This window comes from Petromyzon marinus, chromosome 1 (genome assembly GCF_048934315.1).
Source record: "Petromyzon marinus isolate PM22_M1 ecotype Great Lakes invasive population chromosome 1, UKy_Petmar_22M1.pri1.0, whole genome shotgun sequence".
Taxonomy (NCBI): Eukaryota; Metazoa; Chordata; class Hyperoartia; order Petromyzontiformes; family Petromyzontidae; genus Petromyzon; species Petromyzon marinus.
This window is the reverse complement of record NC_133667.1, coordinates 32,805,020-32,826,448: the sequence shown is the minus strand read 5'-3', so window position 1 is coordinate 32,826,448 and position 21,429 is coordinate 32,805,020. Positions and strand designations below refer to the sequence as shown.

The 21,429-nt window shown below is 51.8% G+C and overlaps 1 protein-coding gene across 2 annotated transcripts in view; it reads right to left on the bottom strand.

Moving 5' to 3' along the window:
- Positions 1 to 9,314, bottom strand: part of LOC116940201 (uncharacterized) — a 39,284-nt gene extending 29,970 nt beyond the window's left edge. For both annotated transcript variants that reach the window (XM_032949615.2, XM_032949626.2), the window contains exon 1: positions 8,894 to 9,314. The gene's annotated coding sequence lies outside the window, so the exon portion shown is untranslated. The remainder of the gene's footprint in view (positions 1 to 8,893) is intronic.
- Positions 9,315 to 21,429: the final 12,115 nt, after the last annotated feature.

Below are 21,429 nucleotides of genomic sequence, written 5' to 3'. Positions count from 1 at the left end.
ACAGAGAATAATTATAACCTTTAATAATTAATGATTTGGAGGTGACCGGGTGGCTCAGAGGTCAGAGCGCTGAGCCAGCACCGTTGAGTACCTGGGTTCGAATTCAGGTTCCAGCCGCTGCCTGTGGTGTAACGGGGTCACCGATTGTCGTGAGTGGATGGTCACCAATGACTGCACACAAACGATAATTATCTTACATTTGGTTCTGCGACTAAGACGAACTTTGTAAAGTGCTGCCCCCTAGCGTGTGGATCGGGGGTCACTTGGTGGGCTCTCGGATGTAGTTTCGTGTCCTCCGCGAGCCGTTCTTTTACGCGCGGCGTTGCACTCACACTTCCGTGAGAGTTCCAAACGGATTGTTCGTCACGTGACGCTGATAGCACAGGTACAACGAACATCCTAAGCATGAAATGGCTTTAACAACCTCAAAAATAATAACGTAATATTTAGTCAAATTCATACAGAGGAATTCGCCGTTGTGCTGTGTATCTCGCCGATGGTTGTACCGCGTGCGTGTTTGGCACGGTGTCCGACGCTTCGCTCCAGGTGCCGAAGAACACGCGGTACAACCCCGACCACACTATCAGAGGTTATTATTAAAATAAATTTTTTTGTAACGTTGCAAATTGCCGGGTGGCGTTTTTGCCACGTTTGGTCGTTCAATTGTTTGCACGCTGGAAGTTGCTGCTCTTCGATCGATCGCTGTGCTGGTCATTATTTAACGTCACGTCTGTCCTGAACGCTAAACTCCCTGATATCAATCTGTAGGAATTTACACGTTTATATCAATGTATGACTTTCAAAAGGCATAGGCCAAACATGTAAATCAATGGCACTATAATAATAAAACATTCGTAACATTGCGTAAGAATAAATGTGTCGTTAATCCCGCCACCACTCGACACAGCTAATTAGTGAGGTTTGTCGCCAAAACCAAGACGTGCCAATTAGTTACTAGTTCAGCGCACCGGTGTGTTGGAGACTAAACCCACAACATTCACAATTCCAGCACTCTAACGTTTCGCTGGTGAGTATAACAACTACCAGCTTCATCAGGCGATTGGCGATAATTGTGAAGACGTCTTCCTGTGGCCCTGCTTGCGACTGAGTCTCGAGATGCACGCAGCTGCTAAAGTTATTAATTAATTGCACCCAAGCCATCGGCACACAAGAAACGGCCAGCTCCTAACAAGAGCTGTGAAATAGTCAGAGCTCTCATTGTTCCTTACATTCCACGCAAGTGGCCAATTCGAGAGATTTTCTCTGGGTCATATCAACAGAGCTCTCAATGTTCGTTACATTCCACGCAAGTGGCCAATTCGAGAGATTTTCTCTGGGTCGTATCAACAGAGCTCTCAATGTTCGTTACATTCCACGCAAGTGGCCAATTCGAGAGATGATCCTGTGGTCGTATCAACAGAGCTCTCATTGTTCGTTACATTCCACGCAAGTGGCCAATTCGAGAGATGGTCCCTGGGTCGCATCAACAGTGCTCCCATTGTTCGCGTTTAGCCAACAACAAAAAAAAACATCCCTAGAAAATTAGACAGGAAAATTATTCCAATTTAGAGGCTTTGAATGCTGCGAGCTCTACGGGCAATTTACGTATTATTTTAAAGGGGCCGCGTGGCACGTGGGTGGGAGCACTGGGAATTTGCGGTGAGCATAATAAGCATCCTTAGTGGAGGTACAATGGGTTATTAATCCGTGCGATCTGAGGCCGAATCCCGGCCAGGGCTCGTGCCGGTGCCGACTGTTATCTGAACCGATGCTGCGTAAACGCCCCCCCCTCTCACCCCCCGTCGCCCCACCCACCTTCACCATACCACGCTGACCCCATGTAGCATGCATGGTGACATATGATCAAGCAACCCTAAATGTATATTATATCTATATTTTGAATGTTACCAGGTAAGGGTCCGCTGAGCTACATAGCTCTTTTTCAGAAGCGACCTGGATATCACAAGTGGTAGCTCAACGAAGTGGCTTATCGTGTGGTCATTAATAGCAAGCCAAATACTCTAAACGCGTGATGTTGATTCTAAATGGTGGAAAGGGAAAGAAAAAACGGGAGGTCCCGGAGAAAAATCCACGCGACCACGGGGAGAGAGAGAGAGAGAGACACGCAAACTCCAATTATACAGCAGCAGGCGTCAGGGTCGAACCCACGACCTGTTGTACACGAGGCGAGGTCGGTAACATGACGAGAGTGGATTAACACAGTGGCAGTGAATAGAAGTAACTGGGATGTGAGGTAGCTAGCAGATGGCAGTACACGAGTTTTGTTTATCTTCTGGGTGTTATCCACTGCGGGTCATCCCGATCCCTTCAAGACGTCCGCCCAGCGTGGTCCAGTAGGCAACAAGAATAATGATAATAAACACCGTAGAGCGATGGGTTCTCGACAGTCTAGATGATCCCCCTTAAGTCAGTGGTTGTTAACTTTTACTGCAGCCTTGCACCCCTTTGGTTCGTAATTGTTAAGAAAACCGTACAATGTTAATAAATGCCAATAAATAAATAAATAAATGCGCAGCGTTTGGCGAAACAAAGTAAGTTGGACTTAGGTGCCCGTGCTTAATTTGTCTTTCGATGATTTACCTTCTAAAAAAATCTGGCCATGCCTCGCACCCCCAGGGGGTGCGTGCACCCCAGGTTAGGAACCACTGCTCTAAGTGGAGGCCCTCCCGCCAGCAGTGGTATGGGAGCGCGCAATTGCGGGGCTGCGCCTTTACCCTTTTGACATTTTAAACCACCGCGGCACCGTCGCCTGGCGTCGTGATGTGGACAGAGTGTGACCCCTCCCCTCCCTCCCAACATCCCCCACACCCCTCCTCCCCCCCTCCACCCCCAGCCGTGCAGGGGTCATTAGGTCAACTCAATCGGGGTCCTGGAAATGCACACAAATGTTGGCACAAGGTAAACAGCGGCCTCCGGACAAAACGTGTGAGGATTTAGAGGCGCATTGCTCTGCCAGCGGTGGTGGTGGTGGTGCTGGCCCACTGGATGCAGCAATTATTTGTTTGGGGGGGAGGGGATGGTTTGCGGGCGGGGGGGGGGCTCTTTCGATATCACACACTCCCAGTGAGATGACAGGAGAGATGTAGACACGAGGCAGTGATGCATTGCGACGAGAGAAATGTAGCGAGTGTTGAGAAATGTGGACAAAAGCTCGAGAGATGTGATTGAGACGAGCGAAAATAAATAACAGAGGAGATGGGGGATGAGAGAGAGAGAGAGGGGGGGGGGGAGTAATATTAAATTCCCCTTGAGCTTCTTGGGGACCTTCGCGTGTGCTTAGTTTTGATTGCTGCCCTTGGGGGGACCGCTTGTCGATGTCCCTTCTGTCATCTCACAGGCCAGGTGGTGGCTCGCAATCCCAAGGTTGCAATTTAAAATCCTACTAGGGCATCGACTCAGCCCATCATCAATATAGGGGGGGGGTCGATAAAGTTAGTACCACTTTGTTGCGGAATTTTCACCCGCCGACTCAGGGCATGTAAAGAGACGAGCCTCGCCTCAATTATCATTTGAAGCGAGAACTCACTGTGACGTCATGTCATCTCACTAGGAGTGGGGGGAGAGGGGGGGTCGGGATTTTTCTTAGCCCCCTCCCCCCCCCCCCCCAATTGACCAGCAAGCACCGCTGCTGAGTGGAGCCGCAAGCGAGCCTCGCAGTCTCACACGCGCGGCTGGCTCCGCGGGCGGGGGAGGGATGGATGCAAGAGTCGAGATGATGTGAGGGGGTAATAGTGGTGGTGGGGGGGTTGAGGAACGGTGGAGGAGGGGGGGGGTCGAGAGAGGGGTGGGGTGAGTGGGCGGGGGATGATAATTACGGGAAGAGAACGCGTCACGACCGAGCTCGGTGACTGCGGCCTATCGAGTCGGCCGGATTGATGACGACTCGGCAGCCTGGGGGGCTGTCGGGGTGAGGCGCCTGGCAGGGCGGGGGGGGGTGGAGAGGCTCCGTAAGGGGCGGGGATGGGAGAGCAGGCAGGGGGCTGTGGAGCACGCTACGCGTCTGTCATATTTCACGCCCCGCTCATTCCATTCGATGGCCCGATTCGATTCAAACGTCGATTGAAAGCCCCCGCAACAGAGTGGCGAACGTAGCGGCCCTTTACTGGCGGACGGTGTTCACGTCGAGACGCAGATTATTCTAGTTTTTTGTTTTGTTTTCTCCACTCTGACGAATGCAGCGGCTTGTCGTGGCTGGCCGGTTGACGCACGTACGCGAAGCTGAAATAAATACAGGGACTCCTCGACATACGAACGCGTTAGGTTCCAGAGGTCTGTTCGTAAGTCGATGTGTTCGTAAGTCCAAATTTACTCCTGTCGATTCCTGAACGTGTTGTACGGCGTGCACACTAAGCACGGGGAATGGATTTAAAAGTTGCATAATCTTCTATAGATATAGATGCCACTGGTTCTTCGTGTTCTGCAGATGTAGATTCCATCAACGCCATCAATTGCGCGGCGGTTGAGCTTATGACTCTCGGTCCGAACAGGCAACTGGACATACGGACAGGTTTGTCCGTATCTCTGAAAGTGCGTAAGTTGAGTGTTCGTAAGTAGATGAGTCTGCACAGTACTTGTATGCGCGATTCTTTGCGCAAGCTGTCCCGTGCACGTGATGCACCGTGAGCCTTTATAATCGATACTAATCGATGAATCGACGCGTCTGTTAAGCCACAGTGGAGGGGGCGGGGGGAGGGGATGGAGCCAGGGTCGGAGAGGAGAGGGAGGATGAAGGGGGGAGGAGATGGATCCAAAGTAGGGGGTCGAAACCCAGGGGTCGGCAACCAGCGGCTCCGGAACCGCGTGTGACTCTTCAAGGATCGCTGCGTGACAGTTCTTGATTTAAGGAACGCCAGCGTCTCGTAATCGCCACGTGCGTTGCGCGGCTCTTCAAATATTTCAGTTTCGTACGGAAAATTGAAGAAGAAAAAAACATGGCTCTTCTTGTTACTTTGGTTGCCGATTGCCTGGGTTGGACGAGAGTGTGCACACGCGTTTTTAATATCCGACACGAACACCGGCACTAGGCCGAGACCCCAGCCCTACCCCATGACCCCATACACCCTCTAATCCCCTTCCTCGCGTTGCGGTCAGGCCACAAGGTGGGGAGTAGGGGGGGGTAGAGTGAGTCTAACTAACAACTATTTTTTTCTTAGTTCACCAGGTAAGGCCCACTGAGCTATGAAGCTCTTCATTCAGAAGCGACTCTGGCGATCACAAATGAGAGCTCAGCGAGGCGGCTCAACGTGTGAGGTCATTTACAGCGGCCAAAAAAAACTCTAAACCGGTGATTCTTAACCTGGGGTTGCCAGATGCCTCTTCTGAGAACCAAAGGCTGCAGTCAAGGTTAAGAACCACTGCTCGAAATGCGCGCTGATTTCAAATTGCGGAGGGAAGTGAGCGAGCGAGCGCTTTACGCTGCAAGTGAATCTCGCTCACAAAGCTGTGCTTTTTATTACCATTACGGAAAAGTCGAGTTGATTTTTTTGTTGACACAGGCGAGAAGGTGAAGAGACTGGGATGGGAAAGTTACACTTGCGATGAATGCACCGGCGAATTCTCCATCTATGCACATCCTGGCGGTATCGCTGAAATCCACACTGCGTCAAGCACCTCATTGGACTGAATGAGGAACCTTTGTATTCATTTATGACGATCATTAAGACAAAAAACACTGTTGCTTTTCACAATTCCATACGAAAGAAGAACTTGCGAGAGTGACCTGGGGGGCATGGATCTGTCAGTAGAGGGCATTGATTGCTGCTGCGGCGGCTGTGTGTGTTGGTGAGGTCCCAATTTAGGAAAATTTGCGGGAAACTTTCGAACGTTGCCACATGTTGCGCCGTGGCGCCTGGCACCCCATGGCCTACTCTTGCGAATGCCACCAGGGGGATATTTAAAAGTTCACCGAAGTAAAAAAAAGGCGCAAATTGCTACTGCGGTTAATACAACACCCGCCGCAGTATTAATCGGAGCGGCCGCTGGATTGGAACCGCGGAGCTCTGCAACGAGCGGCGAACGCGCTCCGCCGCGCCTCCGACTAGCACGGTAGGCAACGTACGGTGCGAAAAAAGTTCAATATACATTCATAATGTGCAATATTAATAAAGACGATGATGATGTGATGATGATTTAATTATTCGATGAAGATGAGATGATTCTTGATGCTTGATATTTGATTTTTATTTATTTATTTAATGATGAATCGATGATCATGACGATTCACTTCGCATGCGCGGGGACACGTGCTCAGACGATGTCCGCACCACGGGCTCTCAGTCAGGACGTGTCACGAACCTACTTGCTGTACTGCCTATTACAGGCAACCAACTATTTGCCCAGCCGAGTGGGCATCATTATCATCACGATCAAACATGATCAATCCACTGCTGGATATAAAAAAACACACACAATCTCCCCAAGCAACTCGCCAACCTTCGCCAGCGTGCCAGTCACAGTAGTCGTAAATCCGTGCTTGATCCACCAACCACAACCCATTCACTGAGACTCGTTCAATCACCAATGAATTGTGGCAACGTGTGTGCGAGTCTCGGTCAGCAGCGCTTACACACGTGGGCTGTAGAGTATTCATCATCATCATCAGCCATGATCTATCCACTGCCGGGTGAAGGCCTCCCAAAGCCACCGCCAGTGGTTGTCGCAACGCCCTATGGACCCACTGATCCGAGTTCTATTCCAGGCCACGGCGATGTGAACTGTTCCTGCCGAGGAGTTCCAGACTTCACAACCCCTCAACAAGGTGAAACACCCTCCTACCTCTCCCCTCTCATCTCACTCCACTCCCCTCCACGCACTCTCCTCCCTCTCCCCTCTCATCTCACTCCACTCCTCTCCACGCACTCTCCTCCCTCTCCCCTCTCATCTCACTCCAATCCCCTCCGCGTGCTCTCCGCTCCAGCAACCCAGGCTTTCTCTCGAAGCTCCCCCAAATTAGCTTTCACTCAACGAGTGGGGAGGCCGCTTCTTCAGTTTTGCTGTACCCTATTGCCTGGAAGCTCCATTCCTCCCACCCCTCCCCCAGGCATCCGTGCTGTCGACTACCTGCCCCCCCCCCCCTTCCAAGTCCAAGCTCAAGAAATGCACGCTCGTATATCTCGCCCATGCCTTACTGAGTCGCTTTCCCTGTACGAGTGAACGCATCTATCTGCCCGCTGTGGTCTGCTCAACGCATCCTGTGATAGGAGGGAAGCGGTGGGCGCAATTTCGCGCTCTATAAATCCTCGTATCGTCCTGGTTTTAATTTCAAATTTTGAAATAGAGAAGAGCAAACACGTGCACGGCTTCCTCGTTACGCGCGGATCGGGCCAACAAACACCGCCCAATTGACGTTTCCTTTGTTTCGTTCCGAAATTAAATTCGGGGGGGGGGGGGGGGGCGTTTTGCTAGGAACGCGGTGGAATTTTATCTACACATCTCATCTTGTGTAGTGTGTGTTTGTGTGCCTATATATAGAGCGAGAGATATACTGTGGGGAGACGGTGGCGCTGTGGTTGGCGTGACCGCGCTACGAACCCGGCGACGTGAGATTCGATCCGTGGCCTCGGCTTCGCATCAACGGCAGCGAGTTGTATCTGAGCAGTCCTCGGACCCCCCCCCTCTCTTTCTTTCTCTCGACCACATTCACCAATCCCCACACTGGCCGGCGTGGTGAAGTATGGTCAAAGCCCCCGCGACCGACAGAGCGTGGGGCGGCCTTCATCCAGCAGTGGAATTGGAAAATTGTTGAAAGTTGTTATCGATATTGGGTATGAGTATAACGACTATAGATTATAGGAATACTAACGTCCTCATGGTCGTATTTTATGGATCATAAGTCAACCCCGGAGACTTGGACGCACCCGAAAAGTGCATCCGGTGTCCAATAAAGCTATCGCAATCTGGTCGCACACGCACACACCAACCGGATTATAAAGACGCAACCACAACTTCATACAACATGAGAAACACACGTGTCACTGTCTGTCCGGCTGGCTGGCTGGCAGGGCGTCACATCCGCAGGGATGGAGGCACCGATGGACGGGCACGTCCAAAGAACGCGCGGGCTGCTAGTTCGATTTGGATCGCACGCGGAGAATACGGCACGTGGTACATTATAGACGCATGTGTCTTATTTCCTACTTGGCGCGAGATGTGGGTAGGTGGTGGTGGGGGTTTTATTGGGCCGCGTGAGATGTTCAACGCTGCGAAGCGGCAGAGCCTGGACGGAGTCGAGAGGCTGCATCCTGAGTGCGTGCCGCTTTGCGCCGCTCTCTCCAGATGTGAAGGGGCTTCTCCAAATTGCCCCGTGAAATCGCAATGAGACGCGCCTCTCGTTAGCGGCCGAGAGACCCCCCCCCCGGGGGTGCCCTGCGGTCCCAGACACGCGCCACCTCCAACGCGAATGAGCAATCGCCGTCAATCGACGAGGCGCGTAGCCGTGGCAATGATTCATTGATGGGACAAGCCGGTCGAGACGAACGGCTGTTTTGATTGACGCACGTGAAAGTTATCACCGGTCGTTAATAGTATCGCTGTCCATCATCCTCCATTCATTCATTCATATATTATTTTCCGCTATTATCATCATCATCACCACCACTATCATCACGACCACTTTCATCATTGCCACCACCACAACGCCAACATTACCACCACCACCACTCCACCGCTGTCATCACTCATCCCCACCACGACTTCACCAACATGCCAACACCCTCATCATCAACAATCAAAGCCCATGCCTCCTTTGCAATTATTTTATTTGAATGGGCTCTTTCTCACCTGGCTAAATAATTCACTATTGCACATCGTCACAGAGAGTCATCAGCACCATCACCATCATAGCCGCACATATGCACCCGACAGAGGCGCTCACCTGGGTCGCGCGAGAAGCAGAGAGGGGCAGATGCAGGGCTGGTGAAGGGGACGCGCGCGCTGGACTTAAACAAAAAAAAATAGAAATTTTAATTATTGAATTCTACCGATTTTCTTTTGCCGGGTTATGTTCGGGCGTTCTCGAGCCCTGGTCGTGGACGCGTGCGCGCGCGTGCCGTGCCAGTCCACCTTCCCACGTGGATCCTTCCTCTTGTCTCCCTCGTTCTCTTTGTCTTCTCTGCGTGTCTCTCTCTCTCGTAGGGCGATGTTCGTCGGTTCTCAGCGCGCTCGCGCTCACAACTCGAGGTCTCCACTTTGGTCTCTCTCTCCTCTCTCTGTCTGTCTCTCCTCGCGGGGGACTGGCAGGGCTAGTGCACTGGCCACGCTCCTACAGGCGAGCCGCCTCTTATTCATGGGAGGTCACGGTAATTTGTGGGCGGAGGGGCCTGAGAGAGAGGGGGGGGTGAGGGGAAGAGTGGGGGTTGGGAGAGTGGTGGGTGGGTGGGGGAGATGGGGCGTGTGTGTTGGATTGCTCGCTAAACTCACTCGTTCCACTGGTGGCTCGAGAGGGGGGAGGTGGGGGGGTGTAAGGAATAAGGGTGAGGAGGGGAGCAGAATGAGTGAGGCAGAGGGAGGTGGGTGAGTGGGTGGGTGGTTGCGAGGTGGGGGAGTGCCGGGTGTGGTTGGGTGAGACGCGGGGGGCGGCGGGGGGAGGGAGACTTTTTGAGATTTAATGTTGGTTGCAAAAAATAAGTGACTAGTTTTGAAAAGAAATAAATGGCGTTAGACGAACAGCAAGAAACGCAAATTGACAACAGAAGGGACAGGCGGCAGGGAGAGCGAGCGAGCCGACAAGGGAAGCCTCACGCGGAGACGGAGCGATGGAGTCGGCTGGCGTGCGGAATGCAACAGCATTTGGGTGCTTCGCATGAGCTTACGGAGGCCTTCATCCAGCAGTGGATTGATCCCCGGCTGATGATTGCTTGGGAGAAGGTTTGATGTTTGACATCTCGGCAACTGTTTAATCGCCAGAAAGGGTAAACCCCGATTCTTATGTTTTCATACCCCGGATTATGATTCATCATCGTGGTCCCGCGCCTTCGATTGGCACCGTTGGGCTGCGTACGGTGCGAAAGAAGTTCAGCATACACGCGTCGTTAGGCAAGATCAGTCCACCGCTGGATCAAAGCATACACGAGCCGTATCCATACCGCGCTATTGTGGGCGATACTCGTTATTGCTGTTCCAGAACCTCTAAGCAATACAATCTTTACGCCTTGGTTCTTTCGGTAAAGTCACGTAGGTAGAAAAAAATAAGATCACGACGTCATCAGATCGTCATCGTCATCAGGAATGGTTGTCTCACCTGATGACGATTGCTTGTGTTGCGATCGAAACGTCGTGATCTAATATTTTTTTTTTCTACCTACGTGACATTACCGAAAGAAACAAAGAGTCTGGATTCCTGCAGTCACGAAAGCTTCAAATCAATACAATCAATACGGGAACATCTGATTAAGCGCAATAACTCTGGATCGGCTTCGCCCTCCCAGGCCTCATCAGCAGAGCGAGGCGTGCAAAATACAGAGAGTGCTCGTTGTACCAGGCGTCATTACCAGTGCCCTCTCGCTGCCACTATGGGCAGCTATCAGCTGCTGCAAGTGCCGTTTCATCAGAAGCCAACAAGCCAATAGACACCAATACCGAACTCACCACGCAGCTCACTTAACTCCAGTACTGAACTCACCACACAGCTCACCAACAGTATAGCTCAACTCACCACAGAGCCCTCCAGCACCAATGCCTGGGTCTGCGTGGTTTTTTCCCCACCTTCCCTTTGCCAAAGATTGCCAGCGAAATATTATCATTGGCAACGGTTCGCGAAGTCTGGAATATAATATTTGAAAAGCGTTCAACGCTATTCTGGCCTACCAGCGGGATTGGCGAATGCCTGGAGGGGATGTGTTTTTTTTTACACACGGGTTTAAGCTTGCTCACTTAATGGACTGGTCTGCCAAGATGTTTTTCTTGTTGTTGTAAGTGATATACCCCGACCCGTAGATATTCCGTCTCTCCGCATTGTACATGATCTCGTTAAGATCTCACAAAGCTCAGCGCGGTGGGTGGGGGGGGGTGTTTGAGCCTGTACGAAACATGGGCCGATTACCACGCATAACAGACGTTGCAGGCTGTTGGGGAGCTACGCAGTGGCGGGCATTAGAGGGCGGAGCATCAAAACAATCCACGTCTGTGTTACCCCCACCGCCTTCAGCAACCCCCGGCACTGCGCGGACCGGCGCGGCTTCGTCTGTCCAAATGAAGCTTCCCACCGTAGCGTGCCGCACGGCGCGGGGAATGCCGTCACCTCCCTCCCCCCGGAGGTGCATTCGCCGATGGAGCTGTGCACGCGTGTACACGTGCCCTCTCTAGGCACCGTGTACACGTGCCCTCTCTAGGCACCGTGTACACGTCCCCTCTCTAGGCACCGTGTACACGTGCCCTCTCTAGGCACCGTGTATACGTGCCCTCTCTAGGCACCGTGTACACGTCCCCTCTCTAGGCACCGTGTACACGTGCCCTCTCTAGGCACCGTGTATACGTGCCCTCTCTAGGCACCGTGTACACGTGCCGTCTCTAGGCATGAGTACACGGTGACGTGTCGCGTGTACACGGTGCCCTCTAGGCACCGTGTACACACGTGCACGAGTACACGTGCCCTCTAGGCACCGTGTACACACGTGCACGAGTACACGTGCCCTCTAGGCACCGTGTACACACGTGCACGAGTACACGTGCCCTCTAGGCACCGTGTACACACGTGCACGAGTACACGTGCCCTCTAGGCACCGTGTACACACGTGCACGAGTACACGTGCCCTCTAGGCACCGTGTACACACGTGCACGAGTACACGTGCCCTCTAGGCACCGTGTACACGTGCTCTCTCTAGGCACCGTGTACACGTGCCCTCTCTAGGCACGTGTACACGGTGACGCGTCGCGGTCTGTGCGTACGGCTTGCCGAGCGAGCGCTGGCGCAACGCGCTGCTTCGTTGTCCATTTCATTATTTCAGAAACCTCCTTCCATTGTAACACCCCCGCGCTCCTCCACTCACCGCTTCATCGTCACCGAGAGAGACAAACCTGTCCGGCGTCTCTACCTGTGCACCTATGAAGAAGGGCTATTCCCCGAAACGTCGCCTATTATACATTGATCATTTTAAGGCCACAACGGTGGTTATTGAGTTGCTGTTTGTTGTTTGTGGCTTTGTACCACCGCTGCCAACGCGAAAAAAAGCTTCATAGCTCATCGGATTGTATGTTTGTATGTATGTTGAACTTCTTTCGCACGCTACGTAGCCAACCGGAAGAGTATGAATAAATATTCTGATTCTGATCACCAAAAAAAAATTATTGACAAAAAAATTTCACGGACAAATCATCGCTTGCGCCCTGGTAAAGCGACGATTACGCAAACCCCCTGCGGAGCTGATAAATGCCAATTAATTAGCGCGGCCGACAGGAGCTGTCATTGCCAGCAATATTACCGTGTCGCAACTCGGCCATGGGGTCACGGCGCCACGTGACCTGTCCCTGTCCCTCGGCCCGTGAGGCAAATCCACGTTCGTCGCTCCGTTGTTCACCTTCATTCACGGGGAGGCCGGTGGTTTAAAAAGAGAAACAAAAATCTGGGAGCGTTCATCCGTTGCGCGTGTTTCTATCGATGAGCAAGCACCCTGTCCTACACACACACACACGTGGAACTTTACGAATCGTGATAATCGAATCGCGGGTGTGTGTGGGGGGGGGGAGGGGGGGGTGTGATCTGGTTGACTCAAAGCGTGCGTCGCTGTCATTGGCTGAGATGATGATGATTGGGGGGGGGGGGGGGGGTCGGGTACGTTTCCTCGGCCAGCGCTTTATCGATTTTTTATTTTCTTTTTTTAAAGTAATTATATTTTTGTTCGTACGAAAAATGTCTCCAGGACAAAGAGCGCTACGAACGACCCAGCGTTCTATGGAGTCGCGCTCAGTGAGGTCTGCCTGTACAATATTCGGGAGAGATTAAAAAAAAAGTTTTGCTGACTGGTTTGGCAGCCTTCCTGGCTGCGCTGGCCCAGGCTGGGCGCGTGACGTCATGACGTCTGCGTGATGACGTCACGCGCATCCCACAGCGTTGAGGTCGGGTTGATGCGTGCCGACGTCACGCCTCTCCTCTACCCAACCGACCCGACGGAGTTGGGAGACAAGGGGCTGCTGGGGGCTTCATCCGCGAGTGGATAACCCATTCGCTCATGATGCTCGTGAGCGACGTGAGGCCCCCATGCAGATTGGCAACTGACAGGAGGGCTGACGACAAACATGACGATTGTGACTGCTGTAAATCAAGAGCGTGATCCTCGAAACTTGTTGACCGCGCGCGAAGACAAAGATCCCCCCGTATATCCTTTGACAGACTGTTGGGGCAAGTGCTGTTAGCCAGTAGCGTCTATGAAGGTCGGCACGGCACACGAGGGGGTGGGTGGGTGGCCAGCCCCACGCCCGGCCGCCGTTATCTCCCCAGTGGTAATATTTACGCATCGCACCAGGTACTCATTTGAGGCCGAGTCGACCTCGGGGAGACCCAGGACCGGTTCCGGTGCCGGTGGCCGTGAGCGGGAATCGAACTCGGGTCGCCGGGGTGTATCGTAGCGGAGCGTAGCGGGCTAACTGCTGCGCCACCGCTCCACGCGCGTACCCCACACGGCTGGCAGGGGAGCTTTGCTCCGCTGTGTTCAGCAGGTCCCCGTGTGCGAGCCCAGGGCCTCGTGTGCCCGCGTGTATGTGTGTGTGTATGTGTGTGTATGTGTATGTGTTAAGACTCAGCCTCAAATTAGTACCTGGTGCGGTGTGTAAACATCGCCACTAGGGAAACAAAGGCGGCCGGGCGTGGTGTTGGCTACCCACCCCCTCGTGTGTGACGTGACGTGCAGTCCTTTATAAGTGCTCGCTAACAGCACTTGCCCCTATAGTCTGTTAAGGCTATACGGGGGATCTTTTTTACGTGGTGTGTATGTGTGCGGTGTGTGTATGTAAGTGTGTGTTAAGGCTATATGGGGGGGGGGAGGGGTGATCTTTGGGTGTCGGGGTGGTAGTGTCGCGGTTCGCGATGAGCACGCTGCCCTACGAACCCGGGCGACCCGAGTTCGATTCCCGCTCATGGCCATCAGCCCCAGTGACGATTATCCGAACCGGTCCTGGGCCTCCCCTAGGTCGACTCAGCCTAAAATTAGTACCTGGTGTGGTGTGTAAAAACAGCACTCGGGAGACAAAGGCGGTCGGGCGTGGCACTGGCCACCCACCCCGTCGTGTGCCGTTCCGGCCTTCATAGCTGCTCGCCAACAGCACTTGCCCCCAACAGTCTGCAAAGACTACACGGGGGATCTTTGTATGTATGCGTGTGTGTGTGTGTGCTAATGACAAGGCTTCTCATTGTATCTCACCTGCTCCCCTCTTGACAAACACGGCCGCTCTCACCACACGCGGCACCACCACCGCCTCCCCCCCCCCCCTCCTCAATACCGCTCTTTGTTTCCAAAAGCGACCCTGGAGAACACCGCCCCCCCCACCCCCCCCCCCTCTCTTTCTCCAACTCCACACACCCCACACACAAACCTCGCCACCTCGCATCGGCCTCAGCGCGAACGGCCCCGATGTTCAGTTTTTTTTTTTAGTGTTAACGAACGGAACTATATTTTATTCTACCATGTTAAGAGCCCCCCAACTGAGCTCCATATCTGCTTTTTCATTTTGTCAGAAGCGACCGGGCCATCACAGATGGTAGCTCAACAAAAGTGGCGTATCATGGCGCGGAGATTTATAGCGGCCGGGGGACTCTACAACGCCCAGAGAAGCGGCGGGAGGTGAAGGAGGAGTGGGACTGCTCAATGTACAGGGGGATGGGAGAGTGGTGGATGTGCTGATTTGACCCGCAGTGCGGTCGCGGTTTCGCAAAGGGCGGCGGTGGAGACGCAACGGTCAGTCGGGTGGATCGAGTTCACCGCCATGGGCGTGCAGATTGAGTCAACGAGCGAAGTTCACGTGGTTCGGCGAGCGAGTGGCTGGGACGAACGAGCGAGCCATCTGCGTTTGTAAACCCGCCGCCGTCGACTAGCTTGGTGCGCGCACGTCGTTTTTTGTTGTTGCTGTTGTTGTTGTAGCGAGCAACTCGTAATTGACGGCAATCGTCGTTTGCGTCATCGTGACAGGACGCGGCCTCTCCACCGCTGGATTGTGGTGGGCATCCCCCCCCACCCACCCACCGACGCCGTGGCCATCTCTGGCGGCGCTGCGATGCCGCGGTCCATCCATCTCGCCGCTCCGATCACAGGCCGTGGTGGTCCTCCCTGGGCGCGCTCCCTCTCCCTCCTTTGGCTGTCGATCCGTCGCCAGTCTCCACCGTCGGCCGTCGTGCCCTTCCAAGAGAAGCATTTCGTCCAACGCCCACTAGTGTGTGTTTTTTTTATGAACACGCAGGCGGCTTTCGCGACCAATATTATTGCCAATAATGATTGCTTTGGGTTAGATCGCGTAAGTATAAATGTGCCATATTAATAATGGGATTTTCCCCTTTTTTGGCAACAAAACTGAAACCTTCTTACAAGGATTCATGTTACTGCATTAACCACAATACCTGCAGTCAAAATGCAAACAAAAACATACTATGATAATATATGTATTGTCCTTGAAACTGATTGGTCCACACCAAGGGACGGCTTTCTTTTGAGCTTCGACCCAAAAGGCGTCATCTGGTCGAGCACCAATTGGTACTGGCAAAGGAGGTCTAATGATATAAATGTGCCGTTAACCCACCACCACCAACCGACACAGCCAATTAGTAAGGTTGGTCACGTAAACCAAACGTGCCAATTAGTTGCTACTTCAGCACACCGGTGTAATTGGCTGTGTCGGGTGGTGGTGGGTTAACGACACACCTCCAACAAAAACACACAATTACGATCAATACCACGATGTCGATTTTTCGCGAGAACGCTAAACCCACGGTGGCTCCTCATCATGGCCTGCGTGATGCTCAGTTGAACAACAAACAGGACGCGATCACGCGTCGAGGGCACTAAGTGATTTTGTTAGCGAGTGCCTGTTAGGGCCGGAACGGGAACGCGAGTGGGGGTGGGGGTGGGTGTGGCGAGAACCACGCCCGGCCGCCTTTGTCCCCCCCCTCCCCCCCGCTGTTAATGTTTGAAAACGCACCATGCCTGGTAATAATTTGTAGGCCGGCTCGTCCTATGTATACACACACACCCAGGATGGTAATGATGACGGAGGTGTTATAAATAAGATGATGGGTGCCATACACAATCCGATGGTAACATGTGGTGTCCATTCGGATAACGACCAAGTCATTCAAAACGTTCACGTATAACATGTTTTAGTTGACATCGTATACATGAACTGTACAATAGTAAAAGTTAACAATAATGTTCACCCGTAACGCACCGCACAGAAATTCACTCACTCGCTCACGAAGATAGAGAGAGAGAACGACGCACAATCGCCAGAGCTCTGCGGTCCTCCGTGTACGAAGCTGTTCTCGGCCAATCAATGAGTTGTTTATACACGGGGGGGGGGGGGGGGGGTAAACCGGAGCTGGCTGGGAGAAAACAAAAAAAAACCCACGCGCGCGAGGGGGCAACGCTCTATCCCCGTACAGATGGAACTGGTGAGCCCCACAGCATTTGCTTTGCAGACTCTTCCTGGCAAGCCAGGGTGAGGGCTCTTCACGAACGCCCGCGTGAAGGGAGTTTCACAGCATCTGTGTGAGTGTGTGTGTGAGATTCACCAACCCTCCTCGCGGCTGCCTCCACAGTGCTGGATTACAGCCCGCGTGCAGCAGCGGCATGGCCATTACCTCCCAGCGAAAATGCAGTTCGTAATAGAGGTGTTTGGGTTAGATGGCGCCAATATAAATGCGTCGTTAAACCCGCCACCACCCGACACAGCCAATTAGTAAAGTTTGTCGCGTTAACAAAACGTTGCCAATTCGTTACTAGTTCAGCACACCGGTGTGTTGGAGAGTAAACCCACAACGTTTACAATTCGAGTACAACGTCTCGCCAGCAATTACAAATAATCGGCTGTGTCGGGTGGTGGCGGGTTTAACGACACATTTATATTTACGCGATCTAACCAAACAACCTAAGTTATTAATAATATTGTTCGCGAAAGCCCTACTACTACTACTACGATGACTACGTGTTAACCTGAAGATACAAGTTGTAGACGTTTTTAAAATTTCATAATAAAGGTTTTTGGATTAGATCGCGTTATTTCTAAATGTGTCGCAACCCTCCACCACCCGACACGGCCAATCAGTAAAACACATGTCACTTTGACAAAAGACCAAATAGTTCACTACTTTAGCCCACCGGTGGGTTGAAGAGTAATTTCACAACATTTATAATTTGAGCAGTACGATGTTTCGCTGGTAATTACATCCAGCATCTTCGGGCGATTTGCCAGAATAGTGAAGCCATCCACCTGCTTCCGGTCTGAAATAGTGCAGCAGTATGACGTCATCGTTGTTGAACCCCATCAAGTTTCGAGATCAGAGGCGGAGGTGGGGGTGTATGCAATTATGTAATAGATCAGTAATCAGCCACTTAGCATGTGACTCACCTGTACGGAATTGCAATGTGTTGTGTATTAGTTAATAAAACGCTTCACTATTCTGGAAAATTGCCCGAAGATGCTGGATGTAATTACCAGCGAAACGTCGTACTACTCAAATTGTAAATGTTGTGGATTCACTCTTCAACACACCGGTGGGCTAAAGTAGTGAACTTTGTCTTTTGTCAGCGTGACACATTGTTTACTGATTGGCCGTGTCGGGTGATGGAGGGTTGCGACACATTTATAAATAACGCGATCTAATACAGAAACCTTTATTATGAAATATTCAAAACGTCTACTACTTGTATCTTCAGTTTAACACGTAGTCATCGTAGTAGTAGTATTTTTATTATGAATAATACTGGTCGCAAAAGCCTACGTGTTAAACTGTTTTTAATATTTGTATACGCGGTGTCGTTGAGTAGGTGGTTAAATGCACGTGTCGATGGACAGGCTGCACCTCTGCTCCGAAAGCCTGGCATGACCCTCCTGAAAAAAAGGAGCCTTGAGACTCTGTGAGGCTCTCCTGAATAAAGGAAGCGTTATCATGATACTCTAATCATCATCATCATCATAATAGGTGAATATTTTTTTCCGCGCGTTGTTTGAAACTTCTCATCTTCGAGTGCTTTCAGATGCGCTTCTGCAGCTGTCCAGAACACTCTTCATTCCGATCCTAGTCTTTTGTCCGTCCAAGGACGAGTGTATTGCAGTAAATCTGAAACTTGCAAGCGAACAGCAGACCGCGACGTGATATATTCATTGCATCAATTCGTGCGCAATTTGTAAGGCCGCGGTGACACAGACTTATTTCATTTAAAGGTTCTAATCCCTTGCTCATCATGACGTCCTTTTTACTTCTATGTCTCAACAGCGTTACGGAGATCAGGTGACGTGAGGGTTCTGCCTTTGTAGTGAGGGTTGTGAGTTGACGCCGAGGAGGGGGGAGGAGGCGCCTCGCCCCCCCCCCCCCCCCATGTGGAGTGACGTCAGCCGCTAATTAATATTAATGGCGGGGGGGTGTTCATTTGGAGGACGTCATTTCTTCATGAATATTAATGTGGGGGGCTGTTCAATATGGAGTGACGTCACCCGCTCATGATTATTAATGAAGGGGGGGGCAATGTGGTGGACGTCACCTGTTCATGAGTATTAATGAGGGGGGCTGGTCGACGTGGAGTGACGTCATGCGCGGGACACACAGACATTATTGGCTCATTACAGTAGTAAATTAAGAAACCACTGGAGCCATGCACTTTTAAAACTAGATTAAAAACACATTTCTTTAGAACCGCTTGTTGTTGTGTTTAGTTTGTTGTCCTTCCCCCTGCACCTCCGATTGGCACGGTTGGCTACGTACGGTGCGAAAGAAGTTCAACGCACATACATACTCCGTTCTGATGACAATGATGATGACGTTGATTTTCACAGTTGATTAATAACATATCTCAGCAAATGGGAGACAGAGAAAGAGAGAGAGAGACAAAGGCGGCAGGGTGATAAGAATTATATCGAGGGTGTCACCGCAAGCGGGTTGTGTCTTTGTGCGCGGGTTTACGTCGTTGGGGTTCACGCATTTGGAGCACGGGATCTAGCGTGGAATCGAAATGGCTCATGAATGTCTGTAGAATCCTACTACACCGTGACTCCTCATGTACAGCGTGCTTCAAAGCAATGTTTAACACTTTGGAGAATTTGCGACAATAGCACGAGAGGTGTGCTGCTGCCTCCGGGCTCTGGAGACCACGTGGAGAATGATTCCAGGCCACGTGTTGACAACGATGGCCAACACGTGGAGAAGATTCCAGGGCCACGTGTTGACAACGATGGCGAACAAGTGGAGAGACTCTTTGACTTTTTGAGGCTATTAACATGACATTTGTTATCATTTTGATTTAAAGCTTTCGTGACAGCAGGGATTTATATTCTTGGTTCTTTCGGTAAAGTCACGTGGAAGGGAAACAATAAAAGAATAAAAATATGCAACAATAAAATTCTCACGACGTTTCGACTGCAACACAAGCAGTCATCATCAGGTGTGAAAACAACAACAAGAACATTTTCTTGTTTTTTATTGTTTTATATTTTTATTATTTTATTGTTTCCCTTCTCCGTGACTTTACCGAAAGAACCAAGAATATTTGTTATCATGTTAGTGTATTAGCCGTTCTTTTTCCATTAAAAACGATGGTTCCATGTAAGTGTTAACATTTTTTAAAGCACCCTGCAGATACATCTATTCACTACTATCATGAGCCAAGAATGTATGTCCCGCGCGTGACGTCACTCCACGTCGACCAGCCCCCCTCATTAATAATCATGAACAGGTTACGTCCTCCACGTGAACCCCCCTCCTCATTAATAATCATGAGCGGGTGACGTCACTCCGAATGTAGCACCCCTAATTAATAATGAGCAGGTGACGTCACTCCACATCGAACAGCCCCCCACATTAATAATCATGAAGAGGTGACGTCTTCCAAATGGGCACCCCCCCCCCTCCATTCATATTAATTAGCGGGTGACGTCACTCCACAGGGGGGGGGGGGGCGAGGCGCCTCCTCCCCCCTCCTCGGCATCAACTGACAACCCTCACTACAAAGCCAGAACCCTCACGTCACGTGATCTCCGTAACGCTGTTGTTGAGACATCAAAGTAAAAAGGACGTCGTGATGAACAAGGGATTATAACCTTAAAATGCAATAAGTCTGTGTGTCACCGCGCCATTACAAATTGCACACGAATGGATGCAATAAATATATCACGTCGCGGTCTGCTTTTCGCTTACAAGTTTCAGATTTACTGCAATACACCACCCGTCCTTGGGCCGGCAAAAGGCGAGTTGCGCAATATTCCTTAAGGTCCCCCCCCCCCCCCACCATGCTTTACGCGTTCTCCGCAATGGTAAGGTTTTTTTGTCTTTTGGTTTTTGCTGCTGCTGCTGTTGGGCTCCTCCCGTGTAAAATAGCCCCGGGGGGCAACTGACGCTGAACGGCACCACCCGTGTACCCAAACTCAAAGAAACCGAAAGTGAAACTTATACGGGGTAAGGGTTACGGCGGCGGCGGCTTTGGGCACGACACACCTAATTGGCATTATCATAATTTATACGCTCCATATTTCACGGACTCAACTTTGCCATCGCTTTTTTCCCCATTTTAAATGCGCCGGGGCTCGGTGCACGACCGTGCTCCTGCAAACAATTAGACTCGCGAAGCGCTGTCGCCTTCTGTAATTTGTGTTTCATGGCCTCTCGCGTTTCCGCGGTGGGGGGGGGGGGGGCTTAATTGCCTTCAGCTTTGGAGCTCGGAGCCCTGGCCGCGTGTAAACGACCGTGACACACACACACACGGACAAAGATCACCCTGTGTAGCCTTTTAACACACTGTTGGGGAAAGTGTTGTTCGCGAGCACCTATGAAGGCCCGGAACGGCACAGGAGGGGGGTGGGTGGCCAACACCACACCCCGACGCCTTTGTCTCCCCAGCGATGATGGTTATACACAGCACCAGGTACTCGTTTGAGGCTGAGTCGACCTCGGGGAGGCCCAGGACCGGTTCAGATAATCGTCACTGGTGTTGGCCGTGAGCGGGAATCGAACCCGGGCGGCCGGGTTCGAAGCGCAGCGCGCTACACTATCGCTCCCCACGTACGCACGCACGCACACGCACACGTACACACACACGCACACACACACACACACGCACACGTACACACACGCACACGTACACACACACACACACGCGGGCGTGACCACTTCCCGAGCCTTCTGCCACGACGAGCCCTTTGAACCGGCCCAATGGAGCACGTGGTTCTCGTCAGATGAGACGGGGCCAAAATAATTAAGGTGAACAAAACACGCGCCAAAG